Genomic DNA, 15,939 nt, shown 5'->3' on the forward strand with positions numbered 1-15,939 from the left:
AATATGAGTGGTGGGCCATTCCCGGAGGTACTGCAATACCGGGTCAACCCGTGATGAGGGCGGAGCAAGCCCCGTGGCACCTCATCCCATTCTAAAAATCAGTTTAATATCGATGTCTCCATTAGGAGACGTATCAGATATTAAGCTGATAAGAACAGATACTTTTTTTCTTTTTTATAAAATTTATTGTCTAAACATAATTTTGAACAGGCGCGGACAGCGCTGTCACTACAGGGTCGCCTAAAGGTATCACAGATGTGGACCCTGCAGTGCTAACAGAAACAAGACTAAAGAAGAAGAAAAGGTAAGAAACACTAAACAGAACCAAACAACCAGAATAACATGAAGTACATGTAAGAGAACAGTAATACAATGGAAGCAAAAGAAGCTACAAACAATCAACAACAGCAATAACAAAACACAAGTAAGAGTTGCAATTACGGTTGCGGTTACAATGGACAGACAAGCAAAGTAAGGCGCTAAAAGATGGACAGCAACATCATTTGATAACAGTGAAACAAGACAAGGTAATAGCCAGAAGAAGCACTAATAAGATTACACATGGAAAACTAAGGTACGATGAGCATCAAGAGAGCAAAAGAACGAAGAAGAAAGCCAATAATCAGAAAAAGTAGAAAATGAAAAACGACAAAAGTCAACCCTGATACGTGTCCTAAGGAGAGTCAAGAAACGTAACACGATATCATTTCCTTTCAAATTTTTGTGCTCAAATTTATTAGAATTCCGAACAAGCCAAATGGAATATTTTGTTAAAGTCAAAAGATAAAGGCAGAGCGATTTCCGATGGGAATTTGGAATTTTCGGTATCAAAGAAAACCGAATTACTTCATGATTTCTTTTCAAGAGCCCAAACGATAAATAATCTAACCACTTGAAAACGATATCCCACAACACATCAACACACGGGCAATAGACGAAAAGATGATCAGAAGTTTCTATTGCCATACGACAGAGAGGACAGTTTGGAGTGACAGACATTCCCCGGGCATAAAGAGTATACCCCAAAGGGAGAGCATCATAGACAAGACGATAATTGACAGATTTGGAAAGTGGATCCACAAAATGATTATGCAAATTTAACCAAACGTGACGAAAAGGAATACGTGGATACAACAACTCAATTTTATTTTCCACAACTGTTTGCAATAAATAGACATAAAACTGTTTAGAAGTAAACCGAAAGACATCTATCAGAAAATTAGAATGAACGGCCTCAAACCGTTTAAGAGCCAAAAAACAATGCTGATAGAAAATAGGAATCGTCGCAGAATGAGGAAAAAGGTTAGAAGCAAAGGCAGAGCAATAGTGGCGTAAAGACAAACCTAACCAATACTTTGCAAAAAACGTCCACTTAGCTGAAGAATGAAGTAAAAGAGCTTGGATATGACGTAAATAAAAGGAATATAATTTAGATTGGATGTGAACAACACCCAAGCCCCCATCTAAAACAGATTTATAACACACAGACCTCCGAATGGGTTCAGCAGTGGAGTTCCAAATAAACCGAAAAGTCTCCCTCTGAAAGAGTTCGACGTAATGTTTAGAATAAGGTGTTACCGCCCCACGGTACCACAACTTAGATAAGGCCATGACATTGCACACAACAGTTTTACCAAAAATAGAAATAGAGCGCCCCTTGGAAACATTTAAAACAGACCGAAATTTAGATAGTATAGGATGAAATTGATCGTCCGCACTGACATTCCTGCCTGTCATAATTCCAACAATTTTTGAATGCTCGATCCAAGAAATACCAAAAGGGTGATCCGACCTACTGCGCCACTTACCAACAAAAATGCCATGAGTTTTTGCAAGATTCAATTTGGAGCCTGACGCTTGACCATAAAAGGAATAAGCAGCCAAAAGATGTCCAATAGAAGCGTCAGAAGTACAAAACCCCAGCCCATCATCAGCAAAAGCAGATATCTTTGCTGAATCATCAGTACCTGGTAATTTAATACCCACAATTTGCGACTTTTTGCGTATATAGCCTAAAAGAGGTTCTAGCGCTAAGACATACAAGGACGGGGACAACCCACATCCCTGACGGACAGACCTCGTTACTGGAAATGGCTGTGAAATGTGCTGATTAATTATAACCGCACTAGAAATGTCCGTATAAAGAATTTTGACCCATTTTTTGAAATTAGGACCAAAGCCAAAAGCGTCCAAGACATGAAACAGAAACTGATGAGAGACTCTATCAAAAGCCTTCTCCTGGTCTAAACTAATAAAAGCACAAGGCAGATCTTTCTGATCCACATAATCAAGCACATTACGAATGAGATGACAGTTATCATGAATAGATCGGCCAGGAACAGCACAAGTTTGATCCAAATGCACGATATTGCCTATAACCTTGCCTAAACGTGTGCATAACAATTTGGAGATTATTTTGACATCGACATTTAATAAAGAAATTGGACGCCAGTTACGAACATTGTCCGCATTATTAATATCTTTACACAGGAGAGAAATATAAGAAGTTTTAGAAGAGGCAGGAAGAACATGCTCCTGAAAAGACAGCTGAAAAACACGTAGAAGAACATCACCAAGAACATCAAATGTAGAGACATAAAATTCCTTAGTAAGCCCATCCGGACCTGGAGATTTATCATTCTCCATAGCCTTAAGGGTGTTTAGAATTTCATCACGAGATATATCTCCTTCCAGTGAGGCCGAATCAACCGAATCAAGTGTAGGTAAATCAGCAAGGAATTGATCGCAAATTTCATCATCAATGGGTTCATAACCAAACAGATCGCTATAAAAATCAACAAAAACACCCATGATCTCACGAGAGGTAGACAACTTATTCCCAAAAGGGTCTAAAATAGAAGAAATAGATTTTCGTTTTCCTCTCTGTGATTCCTTGCGTAAAAAATAACTGGAAGGTCGTTCACCAATTTCGAGGTCCTTAGCCTTAGATCGGACTAAATTACCCCTGAATTCCAAGATTTCCAAATCATGAAGTTGTTTTTTGACAGCCGCAAGTTGGTCAGAATAGAGTCCAGGATGTAAAGATTCAGCTTGGCATAAAGACTTATAATCGGAAACTAATTCCTTACGAAGGGATGCCTGTTGTGATTTATGAACACTCGCAAACAATTGAAGAAAGGCCTTAATTTCCAATTTAAAAGCATCCCACCAATCCAAAGTAATAGAAGCCAAAGGGGGAACATGATTTGAACAAAATCCGGCAAATAAGGCCAGAAACGAATCATTCATTAAAGAATTGTTACATTTAAAATAACCAGGACCAAAACTTATGCCAGCAAAATCCTTCAGCTTAAACGACACATAATCATGATCAGAAAAACTACATGGAGATATGTCCGCAGACACAAGAGAACAGCGAAGGGAAGAGGAGACATAAAAACGGTCCAGACGAGATCCGACGCCGGCTGTATTGCGCCAAGAAACCGCCACAGAACCAGGAAATTTGGAGCGATAGACATCAAAGAGAGAAAAATCAGAGACCCATTGCTTAAGAAGATTAGCCCCGGCCTGAACAGAAGCCCTCCCACCTATTTTATCTAAAGATGCATTAAGAACGCAATTAAAATCCCCCCCTAAAATAACAAATTTGTTGGTCACCAAATATTTGGCAACACTACGGAAGAACACAACTCTATCAGCAGGGAGATTGGGAGCATAGAGATTTATAAAACGGAGACCATACCCATCAACAATTAAATCCACAACCAATAAACGCCCCTCGAAATCAAAATAGAAATAATCAACAATGAAATTAAGTTTGGAAGAAACAATAAACCCCACGCCCCGACTGAAATTGCTCCCAAAACTCCAAAAAGCCTTCCCATTAAATTTCGACTCAAAAGACTTAGCAATAGCCAAATTATACACATGGGTCTCCTGAAGAAACAAAAAATCGATGCCATCAGTAACAAAAGCATGTGACAAGAGATTTAATTTAGTAGGATCATCTAAAAGGCCATTACAATTAAGTGAAACGAAACTATACATAAGAAGGGATGCTTGGAGAAGAGGCACAACACAGAAAAATACAATGCAAACAAACCCCATCAGAAAAAAACAAAAACATCAAACAAATCCTAAACACATCAAAAATTGAAAAATAAAACTTACCACAAAGATGCTTAAACTGCAAAACAATTGTTAAATTAAAAGAGAAGCCGAAACACCCCCAAAAAGCTGAAAAAAGAAAACCATAACAAATTATGCAAATAACACATACCCAAATACCACAAAAACAAGGTACCCATATAGTGAAAATTTTCCCAGAATGCAAGAGCTGCACCCCCCACAGGACTCCTGGCACCCCCCGGAAAGCAAAACGTAAGTAACAGTCAACACTCAGAACAGCCAGCGCGAAAACACAGAAACATACACAAGAAAAAGTACACTCCCTATGCAGGGAGAACCAGGCTGTCGAAAACAAAATCATGAGCCAGTCTCGTAAGTGATGGATATAGCATAGATCGGTATCAAAAGGGAAGGAAAACATGGCAGAGGAATTATGGGGGATCATCTATCTGAATCCTAGAACCAGACCCGGACCGGCGAGACCCAGACGGGGAACGATGGAGAGTAGCAGCCGCAGCATCCGCCACCCCAGGAGGGATAGAAGACACCCGCTGCTTTTTCCCCGCTGAGCCACCCCGCGAAACAGACCGAGACCTGGACCTAGGCTTTACAAGGGTCCACGTTTGGGAATCAACATCGGCAATGATGGAATCGGCCCCATCCTGTGACCCCAAATCATCCTGGGAAATGTCAAAGGTCAGGGGTTCAAGAGAGGCAGCCTTCGCATAGGAGACGGGAGGGGCAACACCCCCACTGTTGCCAGCACCCTCACCCGCACCCACACCCTCATCTACACTCCCACCCTCAACGACACCCTCACAAACAGAGTCAATCACAGACACAGTGTCAACCGCAACGTCCATGGAATCATCTGAATGCACAATAGAAGTCTCTGCCATGTCAACACGAGGTGTAGGGCTAGACGGGGCCACCGAGGAAGTCGGGGCAGCACTAGGACCCGGCCCTTCCAACTTTTGTCTATTCTGCCAACTTTTAGGGCAGTCAGGGCGCGTGTGACCGAGGTGATAACACCTCAGACACACAGGGAGACGACCAGGGGCGGTGACCAACATGGACATGCGGTCACCGAGGCGGACGATGTATGGAACACTCTCACCTTTGGTACTGTCAATCTGGAGCTGCACGGTCCTCACACCAGTCTGAATGGGAGCTCCTCCAACCAGCATCGTCTCAGGCTTAATGGACAAGACGGTCCCATACCGGGAAAAATATGTATCCAAAAAACGATCAGAAACAACACCATGTATCCAATGGATGCGAAGGTCCACAATCTCCTTATCATAAGGGGAAAAGTCAACTTTTACGCCCCTGTACAGCACAGACCCAGCCAGAAGTAGCAGGCGGGCACGATTCTCCAGTTTAAAAGTAACAAACCACACCCCGGAAGTTTCCGTTTTCCATATGGATAGAATTTCAGTGGCCTTAATCCCTTTGTAGGCCAATTGTACAATGTCAAAAACATCCTCACGATTAAGGGTCTTTACAACAGATTTCAGACGTACCGTGCAGGAACAGCGCTTTTTGTCCAGGTAACGGTCAGGGACACTGGGCGCCACAGTCGCTGCATGGAATGCCATTCCGGAAAAGTAGGGGGAGACCCGAAGGTCACACAGCCACTTAAAAAGTGACTGATGCCCACCAGTAGACCTGCAGATGTGAAAGAGAATTAAACAACAACAACAACAACAACAACAAGCAAAGAGATACACAACCACCCTACAAGGGACTCTAGTTTCTCGCTTCAAAAAATGTAATATCAGATACCACACTTTGATAGACAGCCAAAAGGCCGAGAAGCGATGCCGGCTGCCGGCTTGCGCCGCCAAAGTACATCTACTGACACAACATACCATTTAGGGGCTGTTTATTTACATGAAGCGCTTAAAATCATTGGCCAGCAATATTACAGGCGCAAATCTGTAAAAATGTTGACAGCACACGAGTGCGACAGCCGACTGCAAGACGTTTGTGGAGATTTTCAGCGTCTTTGATCAATGTAAAAATGGAGTAAATAGACCCATTTTGCTATGTATAAAGAGAGCGCCGATAAAGCATGGCCAGACGTTGGGTAAACGTCCTGCAGCGACCCAGTCCAACGTGAATACCGGCCGCGACATTAGGACTTAATGAGTGGAGTCGGGGAGGCAAGGGGAGACAGGCCAGCTTGAATTAGCTTGGGCCCGACTTTGACAGAGTCGTGCGTGGGTAAGAGTGACATTCCCATCCAAATTGCCCCAATGTATTAAATAAACTAAAGGTAAAGATACTTAAGGTGTCCAGCAAAGCTAAAAATGAATGAATTGCATGGAAAATTGCATTGAAGACAAAAAAAACGACTGAACTGTAATGAATATTGGAAAATGAACTCACTTGCACAAAGTGTAATGACGCGTCAGGCGCGTGTGTAGTTCTTTAAACATCTATTTAGGGGGGGATGCGACGTTGAAAACGTCTTGTAGGGACGAAGCAGACTGTTGTTGTGACAGAGTGATTGTCTAGACGTCATATCCGGCGTGCGGCGTCATGGGCGACGGCCTTGGTTACGGGGGACTGTATGTAGCTGAAAGTTGAAAAATGCTACTTTTACAAACTTGTAGGGGTTGGTGTGGTTAAGGGACGGACTGCACGTGTGAACAGGTATATGTCTAAGGTTTCAAAGTAATAAAATATGGTATCTATTGAGAACTAAGGGCGAAAAACGGAGCGGCAGTGCCAAATAAGACGAATGTGAAGATGTAGGCAAAGCTGAGAGTTCTAATTTTTGATTGAAATATGAGTGGTGGGCCATTCCCGGAGGTACTGCAATACCGGGTCAACCCGTGATGAGGGCGGAGCAAGCCCCGTGGCACCTCATCCCATTCTAAAAATCAGTTTAATATCGATGTCTCCATTAGGAGACGTATCAGATATTAAGCTGATAAGAACAGATACTTTTTTTTCGTTTGCATAAAAAGAATTTAATAATCAGAATTTAGTACAATCGCGGACAGCGCATGAAGGTATACCACACCACTGTAAAAGAAAATATCACAAAGATCGTGGTGTGGCAGTAATAACAGTGATAATTATTAAAGAGGAAATACACAACAGATTTACTGTTGAGAGTTAATGGCTAGAAATGGATTATCAGTCTGGTAGTAGCTAGTGGTGAGTCACACGGTTCCAGGAAAAATCATAATGAACACAATAATGTAACACAGTAAGTTTCCAGTGAAATCCAAATCTCTCACTTTTTCTTTGCACTCATGACTAAATCAAATACTGTCACTGTTACTGTAAAGTTTTTGTAAGGTACATCCGGGGGAATGACATAGTTGTATGGTTGGTTCCGCACTTTGTTTTCAACGATGGTCTGTAACATTCTCTTGTGTACTGTAGCCTTCTCAGGTCCCTTTTTCATGCAATCCTCCACAAAAGTGTTCAAACTTTGCATGTAAATGTTTACATCTGGATATTCCCTACTTGTCCTCGTCACTCTTATGTCAACTTCCCACGATGTTTTCTGAGCACTGTCTCTGCTTCCTTGAATTGCTCTCATTTCCTTCGACGCCCTCTTTCTCTCTGGGACAGTTACAACAACCGTGTTGTCTCGGTTTTCCTCTACATCTGAATTGTGCACACTCGGAACACTCAACATGTCGTCATCATCATCATCTGATGGACTAGTATCTTCTTCATCTTTTTGGTCCATCTGTTCCGCCCAACTTGGCATAGATGTTGGTACTTGTGATTCATTCTCTGATCCTTGAATTGTCTCCTCACTGACAACCTCCCCAGGCATGTCCATCACTGCCATAGCAGAGTCCATCTGGGAAGGGGTGTCGTCCTCATGCACAGTTGTAGTTTTCCCTTTCTTTGCGCTCACGAGTAAATCTGACTGCTTCCTCTTCAAATGGGCGTTATCCTTATCGTCTTCTGTAGGAAGTATTTCTGTGGCCTTCTCTGTACCAGTATTCGGACACTTGGCTCTCACGTGACCTACGGCGTGGCACTTCAAACAAATAGGCATTCTCCCTGGGGCTGTTACTAGCATAGACTGTTTCTCCCCGAACTTGACGATGTGGGGGATCTTGTCCTTTTCAGTATCCGACAGTTCCATTTTCACAATCCTTACACCAGTGAACACTTTAACTTTGTCTATCTCCATGAATTCTCTGAACACCTCCACAACTTTTCCAAACTTGGAAAAAAACTGACTCAAAAATTGAGATCTCACTGTGGCATGAAGCCAGTGCACTCTCAGGGACACTGAGTATATCCCATACTCATAGAAAAACACTTTTTCTGTTCCAACTGTCATACACTGAAGATGGAGTAATCGATCCGCTTCCTCCTTGGAACACAAAGTTAAGAATACTTGTCCATATCTCTCTGTCTTCCATATCCCAGAGACTTTTTGCATGTTGAATCCTGGCACATTCTTCTTCAAGAACTGAGCATACTCCTGGACAGTCGAACACTTGGCTGTAACATACATCCTGACTGTTCTAGCCTCAGCTTCCGTGTCCAGGTACTCTTCTGGAATAGGTCCCATGTTCAGTGCTGCTGTGTAGGCCATGGTGAAGAAAGAGTGGAGACCACTTAAGATCACACAATCTTAAAAAGATTGATGCCACTCGTAGACCTGGGAAAAAAGTAAAAGTCAGTACACAAAACACAATGCAGGTAACCTTTAACACTCCCTAAGGAGATGATCGCTTCTGGATTTGGAACAGATACTACACTTTGATCTTAGCCAAAAGGCCGAGAAGCGATGCCGGCTGCCGGCTTGCGCCGCCAAAGTACATCTACTGACACAACATACCATTTAGGGGCTGTTTATTTACATGAAGCGCTTAAAATCATTGGCCAGCAATATTACAGGCGCAAATCTGTAAAAATGTTGACAGCACACGACTGCGACAGCCGACTGCAAGACGTTTCTGGAGATTTTCAGCGTCTTTGATCAATGTAAAAATGGAGTAAATAGACCCATTTTGCTATGTATAAAGAGAGCGCCGATAAAGCATGGCCAGACGTTGGGTAAACGTCCTGCAGCGACCCAGTCCAACGTGAATACCGGCCGCGACATTAGGACTTAATGAGTGGAGTCGGGGAGGCAAGGGGAGACAGGCCAGCTTGAATTAGCTTGGGCCCGACTTTGACAGAGTCGTGCGTGGGTAAGAGTGACATTCCCATCCAAATTGCCCCAATGTATTAAATAAACTAAAGGTAAAGATACTTAAGGTGTCCAGCAAAGCTAAAAATGAATGAATTGCATGGAAAATTGCATTGAAGACAAAAAAAACGACTGAACTGTAATGAATATTGGAAAATGAACTCACTTGCACAAAGTGTAATGACGCGTCAGGCGCGTGTGTAGTTCTTTAAACATCTATTTAGGGGGGGATGCGACGTTGAAAACGTCTTGTAGGGACGAAGCAGACTGTTGTTGTGACAGAGTGATTGTCTAGACGTCATATCCGGCGTGCGGCGTCATGGGCGACGGCCTTGGTTACGGGGGACTGTATGTAGCTGAAAGTTGAAAAATGCTACTTTTACAAACTTGTAGGGGTTGGTGTGGTTAAGGGACGGACTGCACGTGTGAACAGGTATATGTCTAAGGTTTCAAAGTAATAAAATATGGTATCTATTGAGAACTAAGGGCGAAAAACGGAGCGGCAGTGCCAAATAAGACGAATGTGAAGATGTAGGCAAAGCTGAGAGTTCTAATTTTTGATTGAAATATGAGTGGTGGGCCATTCCCGGAGGTACTGCAATACCGGGTCAACCCGTGATGAGGGCGGAGCAAGCCCCGTGGCACCTCATCCCATTCTAAAAATCAGTTTAATATCGATGTCTCCATTAGGAGACGTATCAGATATTAAGCTGATAAGAACAGATACTACACTTTGATCTTAGCCAAAAGGCCGAGAAGCGATGCCGGCTGCCGGCTTGCGCCGCCAAAGTACATCTACTGACACAACATACCATTTAGGGGCTGTTTATTTACATGAAGCGCTTAAAATCATTGGCCAGCAATATTACAGGCGCAAATCTGTAAAAATGTTGACAGCACACGAGTGCGACAGCCGACTGCAAGACGTTTGTGGAGATTTTCAGCGTCTTTGATCAATGTAAAAATGGAGTAAATAGACCCATTTTGCTATGTATAAAGAGAGCGCCGATAAAGCATGGCCAGACGTTGGGTAAACGTCCTGCAGCGACCCAGTCCAACGTGAATACCGGCCGCGACATTAGGACTTAATGAGTGGAGTCGGGGAGGCAAGGGGAGACAGGCCAGCTTGAATTAGCTTGGGCCCGACTTTGACAGAGTCGTGCGTGGGTAAGAGTGACATTCCCATCCAAATTGCCCCAATGTATTAAATAAACTAAAGGTAAAGATACTTAAGGTGTCCAGCAAAGCTAAAAATGAATGAATTGCATGGAAAATTGCATTGAAGACAAAAAAAACGACTGAACTGTAATGAATATTGGAAAATGAACTCACTTGCACAAAGTGTAATGACGCGTCAGGCGCGTGTGTAGTTCTTTAAACATCTATTTAGGGGGGGATGCGACGTTGAAAACGTCTTGTAGGGACGAAGCAGACTGTTGTTGTGACAGAGAGATTGTCTAGACGTCATATCCGGCGTGCGGCGTCATGGGCGACGGCCTTGGTTACGGGGGACTGTATGTAGCTGAAAGTTGAAAAATGCTACTTTTACAAACTTGTAGGGGTTGGTGTGGTTAAGGGACGGACTGCATGTGTGAACAGGTATATGTCTAAGGTTTCAAAGTAATAAAATATGGTATCTATTGAGAACTAAGGGCGAAAAACGGAGCGGCAGTGCCAAATAAGACGAATGTGAAGATGTAGGCAAAGCTGAGAGTTCTAATTTTTGATTGAAATATGAGTGGTGGGCCATTCCCGGAGGTACTGCAATACCGGGTCAACCCGTGATGAGGGCGGAGCAAGCCCCGTGGCACCTCATCCCATTCTAAAAATCAGTTTAATATCGATGTCTCCATTAGGAGACGTATCAGATATTAAGCTGATAAGAACAGATACTACACTTTGATCTTAGCCAAAAGGCCGAGAAGCGATGCCGGCTGCCGGCTTGCGCCGCCAAAGTACATCTACTGACACAACATACCATTTAGGGGCTGTTTATTTACATGAAGCGCTTAAAATCATTGGCCAGCAATATTACAGGCGCAAATCTGTAAAAATGTTGACAGCACACGAGTGCGACAGCCGACTGCAAGACGTTTGTGGAGATTTTCAGCGTCTTTGATCAATGTAAAAATGGAGTAAATAGACCCATTTTGCTATGTATAAAGAGAGCGCCGATAAAGCATGGCCAGACGTTGGGTAAACGTCCTGCAGCGACCCAGTCCAACGTGAATACCGGCCGCGACATTAGGACTTAATGAGTGGAGTCGGGGAGGCAAGGGGAGACAGGCCAGCTTGAATTAGCTTGGGCCCGACTTTGACAGAGTCGTGCGTGGGTAAGAGTGACATTCCCATCCAAATTGCCCCAATGTATTAAATAAACTAAAGGTAAAGATACTTAAGGTGTCCAGCAAAGCTAAAAATGAATGAATTGCATGGAAAATTGCATTGAAGACAAAAAAAACGACTGAACTGTAATGAATATTGGAAAATGAACTCACTTGCACAAAGTGTAATGACGCGTCAGGCGCGTGTGTAGTTCTTTAAACATCTATTTAGGGGGGGATGCGACGTTGAAAACGTCTTGTAGGGACGAAGCAGACTGTTGTTGTGACAGAGTGATTGTCTAGACGTCATATCCGGCGTGCGGCGTCATGGGCGACGGCCTTGGTTACGGGGGACTGTATGTAGCTGAAAGTTGAAAAATGCTACTTTTACAAACTTGTAGGGGTTGGTGTGGTTAAGGGACGGACTGCACGTGTGAACAGGTATATGTCTAAGGTTTCAAAGTAATAAAATATGGTATCTATTGAGAACTAAGGGCGAAAAACGGAGCGGCAGTGCCAAATAAGACGAATGTGAAGATGTAGGCAAAGCTGAGAGTTCTAATTTTTGATTGAAATATGAGTGGTGGGCCATTCCCGGAGGTACTGCAATACCGGGTCAACCCGTGATGAGGGCGGAGCAAGCCCCGTGGCACCTCATCCCATTCTAAAAATCAGTTTAATATCGATGTCTCCATTAGGAGACGTATCAGATATTAAGCTGATAAGAACAGATACTACACTTTGATCTTAGCCAAAAGGCCGAGAAGCGATGCCGGCTGCCGGCTTGCGCCGCCAAAGTACATCTACTGACACAACATACCATTTAGGGGCTGTTTATTTACATGAAGCGCTTAAAATCATTGGCCAGCAATATTACAGGCGCAAATCTGTAAAAATGTTGACAGCACACGAGTGCGACAGCCGACTGCAAGACGTTTGTGGAGATTTTCAGCGTCTTTGATCAATGTAAAAATGGAGTAAATAGACCCATTTTGCTATGTATAAAGAGAGCGCCGATAAAGCATGGCCAGACGTTGGGTAAACGTCCTGCAGCGACCCAGTCCAACGTGAATACCGGCCGCGACATTAGGACTTAATGAGTGGAGTCGGGGAGGCAAGGGGAGACAGGCCAGCTTGAATTAGCTTGGGCCCGACTTTGACAGAGTCGTGCGTGGGTAAGAGTGACATTCCCATCCAAATTGCCCCAATGTATTAAATAAACTAAAGGTAAAGATACTTAAGGTGTCCAGCAAAGCTAAAAATGAATGAATTGCATGGAAAATTGCATTGAAGACAAAAAAAACGACTGAACTGTAATGAATATTGGAAAATGAACTCACTTGCACAAAGTGTAATGACGCGTCAGGCGCGTGTGTAGTTCTTTAAACATCTATTTAGGGGGGGATGCGACGTTGAAAACGTCTTGTAGGGACGAAGCAGACTGTTGTTGTGACAGAGTGATTGTCTAGACGTCATATCCGGCGTGCGGCGTCATGGGCGACGGCCTTGGTTACGGGGGACTGTATGTAGCTGAAAGTTGAAAAATGCTACTTTTACAAACTTGTAGGGGTTGGTGTGGTTAAGGGACGGACTGCACGTGTGAACAGGTATATGTCTAAGGTTTCAAAGTAATAAAATATGGTATCTATTGAGAACTAAGGGCGAAAAACGGAGCGGCAGTGCCAAATAAGACGAATGTGAAGATGTAGGCAAAGCTGAGAGTTCTAATTTTTGATTGAAATATGAGTGGTGGGCCATTCCCGGAGGTACTGCAATACCGGGTCAACCCGTGATGAGGGCGGAGCAAGCCCCGTGGCACCTCATCCCATTCTAAAAATCAGTTTAATATCGATGTCTCCATTAGGAGACGTATCAGATATTAAGCTGATAAGAACAGATACTACACTTTGATCTTAGCCAAAAGGCCGAGAAGCGATGCCGGCTGCCGGCTTGCGCCGCCAAAGTACATCTACTGACACAACATACCATTTAGGGGCTGTTTATTTACATGAAGCGCTTAAAATCATTGGCCAGCAATATTACAGGCGCAAATCTGTAAAAATGTTGACAGCACACGAGTGCGACAGCCGACTGCAAGACGTTTGTGGAGATTTTCAGCGTCTTTGATCAATGTAAAAATGGAGTAAATAGACCCATTTTGCTATGTATAAAGAGAGCGCCGATAAAGCATGGCCAGACGTTGGGTAAACGTCCTGCAGCGACCCAGTCCAACGTGAATACCGGCCGCGACATTAGGACTTAATGAGTGGAGTCGGGGAGGCAAGGGGAGACAGGCCAGCTTGAATTAGCTTGGGCCCGACTTTGACAGAGTCGTGCGTGGGTAAGAGTGACATTCCCATCCAAATTGCCCCAATGTATTAAATAAACTAAAGGTAAAGATACTTAAGGTGTCCAGCAAAGCTAAAAATGAATGAATTGCATGGAAAATTGCATTGAAGACAAAAAAAACGACTGAACTGTAATGAATATTGGAAAATGAACTCACTTGCACAAAGTGTAATGACGCGTCAGGCGCGTGTGTAGTTCTTTAAACATCTATTTAGGGGGGGATGCGACGTTGAAAACGTCTTGTAGGGACGAAGCAGACTGTTGTTGTGACAGAGTGATTGTCTAGACGTCATATCCGGCGTGCGGCGTCATGGGCGACGGCCTTGGTTACGGGGGACTGTATGTAGCTGAAAGTTGAAAAATGCTACTTTTACAAACTTGTAGGGGTTGGTGTGGTTAAGGGATGGACTGCACGTGTGAACAGGTATATGTCTAAGGTTTCAAAGTAATAAAATATGGTATCTATTGAGAACTAAGGGCGAAAAACGGAGCGGCAGTGCCAAATAAGACGAATGTGAAGATGTAGGCAAAGCTGAGAGTTCTAATTTTTGATTGAAATATGAGTGGTGGGCCATTCCCGGAGGTACTGCAATACCGGGTCAACCCGTGATGAGGGCGGAGCAAGCCCCGTGGCACCTCATCCCATTCTAAAAATCAGTTTAATATCGATGTCTCCATTAGGAGACGTATCAGATATTAAGCTGATAAGAACAGATACTACACTTTGATCTTAGCCAAAAGGCCGAGAAGCGATGCCGGCTGCCGGCTTGCGCCGCCAAAGTACATCTACTGACACAACATACCATTTAGGGGCTGTTTATTTACATGAAGCGCTTAAAATCATTGGCCAGCAATATTACAGGCGCAAATCTGTAAAAATGTTGACAGCACACGAGTGCGACAGCCGACTGCAAGACGTTTGTGGAGATTTTCAGCGTCTTTGATCAATGTAAAAATGGAGTAAATAGACCCATTTTGCTATGTATAAAGAGAGCGCCGATAAAGCATGGCCAGACGTTGGGTAAACGTCCTGCAGCGACCCAGTCCAACGTGAATACCGGCCGCGACATTAGGACTTAATGAGTGGAGTCGGGGAGGCAAGGGGAGACAGGCCAGCTTGAATTAGCTTGGGCCCGACTTTGACAGAGTCGTGCGTGGGTAAGAGTGACATTCCCATCCAAATTGCCCCAATGTATTAAATAAACTAAAGGTAAAGATACTTAAGGTGTCCAGCAAAGCTAAAAATGAATGAATTGCATGGAAAATTGCATTGAAGACAAAAAAAACGACTGAACTGTAATGAATATTGGAAAATGAACTCACTTGCACAAAGTGTAATGACGCGTCAGGCGCGTGTGTAGTTCTTTAAACATCTATTTAGGGGGGGATGCGACGTTGAAAACGTCTTGTAGGGACGAAGCAGACTGTTGTTGTGACAGAGTGATTGTCTAGACGTCATATCCGGCGTGCGGCGTCATGGGCGACGGCCTTGGTTACGGGGGACTGTATGTAGCTGAAAGTTGAAAAATGCTACTTTTACAAACTTGTAGGGGTTGGTGTGGTTAAGGGACGGACTGCACGTGTGAACAGGTATATGTCTAAGGTTTCAAAGTAATAAAATATGGTATCTATTGAGAACTAAGGGCGAAAAACGGAGCGGCAGTGCCAAATAAGACGAATGTGAAGATGTAGGCAAAGCTGAGAGTTCTAATTTTTGATTGAAATATGAGTGGTGGGCCATTCCCGGAGGTACTGCAATACCGGGTCAACCCGTGATGAGGGCGGAGCAAGCCCCGTGGCACCTCATCCCATTCTAAAAATCAGTTTAATATCGATGTCTCCATTAGGAGACGTATCAGATATTAAGCTGATAAGAACAGATACTACACTTTGATCTTAGCCAAAAGGCCGAGAAGCGATGCCGGCTGCCGGCTTGCGCCGCCAAAGTACATCTACTGACACAACATACCATTTAGGGGCTGTTTATTTACATGAAGC

At 43.7% G+C, this 15,939-nt stretch overlaps 7 non-coding genes and 2 pseudogenes across 7 annotated transcripts; all 9 read right to left on the bottom strand.

Moving 5' to 3' along the window:
• Positions 1-5: 5 nt before the first annotated feature.
• Positions 6-187, bottom strand: LOC139441550 (U2 spliceosomal RNA; annotated as a pseudogene).
• A 6,697-nt stretch (positions 188-6,884) lies between these two features.
• LOC139441546 (U2 spliceosomal RNA) lies at positions 6,885-7,067 on the bottom strand (annotated as a pseudogene).
• Positions 7,068-8,671: 1,604 nt separating this feature from the next.
• On the bottom strand, positions 8,672-8,865 carry LOC139441489 (U2 spliceosomal RNA). The gene has a single exon (XR_011651580.1). It is a non-coding gene; the product is annotated as a U2 spliceosomal RNA (small nuclear RNA).
• Positions 8,866-9,838: 973 nt separating this feature from the next.
• On the bottom strand, positions 9,839-10,031 carry LOC139441548 (U2 spliceosomal RNA). The gene has a single exon (XR_011651623.1). It is a non-coding gene; the product is annotated as a U2 spliceosomal RNA (small nuclear RNA).
• A 973-nt stretch (positions 10,032-11,004) lies between these two features.
• Positions 11,005-11,197, bottom strand: LOC139441472 (U2 spliceosomal RNA). Its single transcript, XR_011651575.1, has one exon. It is a non-coding gene; the product is annotated as a U2 spliceosomal RNA (small nuclear RNA).
• A 973-nt stretch (positions 11,198-12,170) lies between these two features.
• On the bottom strand, positions 12,171-12,363 carry LOC139441484 (U2 spliceosomal RNA). The gene has a single exon (XR_011651577.1). It is a non-coding gene; the product is annotated as a U2 spliceosomal RNA (small nuclear RNA).
• Positions 12,364-13,336: 973 nt separating this feature from the next.
• LOC139441496 (U2 spliceosomal RNA) lies at positions 13,337-13,529 on the bottom strand. Its single transcript, XR_011651582.1, has one exon. It is a non-coding gene; the product is annotated as a U2 spliceosomal RNA (small nuclear RNA).
• A 973-nt stretch (positions 13,530-14,502) lies between these two features.
• On the bottom strand, positions 14,503-14,695 carry LOC139441503 (U2 spliceosomal RNA). Its single transcript, XR_011651584.1, has one exon. It is a non-coding gene; the product is annotated as a U2 spliceosomal RNA (small nuclear RNA).
• Positions 14,696-15,668: 973 nt separating this feature from the next.
• On the bottom strand, positions 15,669-15,861 carry LOC139441504 (U2 spliceosomal RNA). The gene has a single exon (XR_011651585.1). It is a non-coding gene; the product is annotated as a U2 spliceosomal RNA (small nuclear RNA).
• Between the last annotated feature and the right edge of the window lie 78 nt (positions 15,862-15,939).

Source organism: Haliotis cracherodii, unplaced genomic scaffold, assembly GCF_022045235.1.
Source record: "Haliotis cracherodii isolate W230 unplaced genomic scaffold, xgHalCrac1.p SCAF_40, whole genome shotgun sequence".
Lineage (NCBI taxonomy): Eukaryota > Metazoa > Mollusca > Gastropoda > Lepetellida > Haliotidae > Haliotis > Haliotis cracherodii.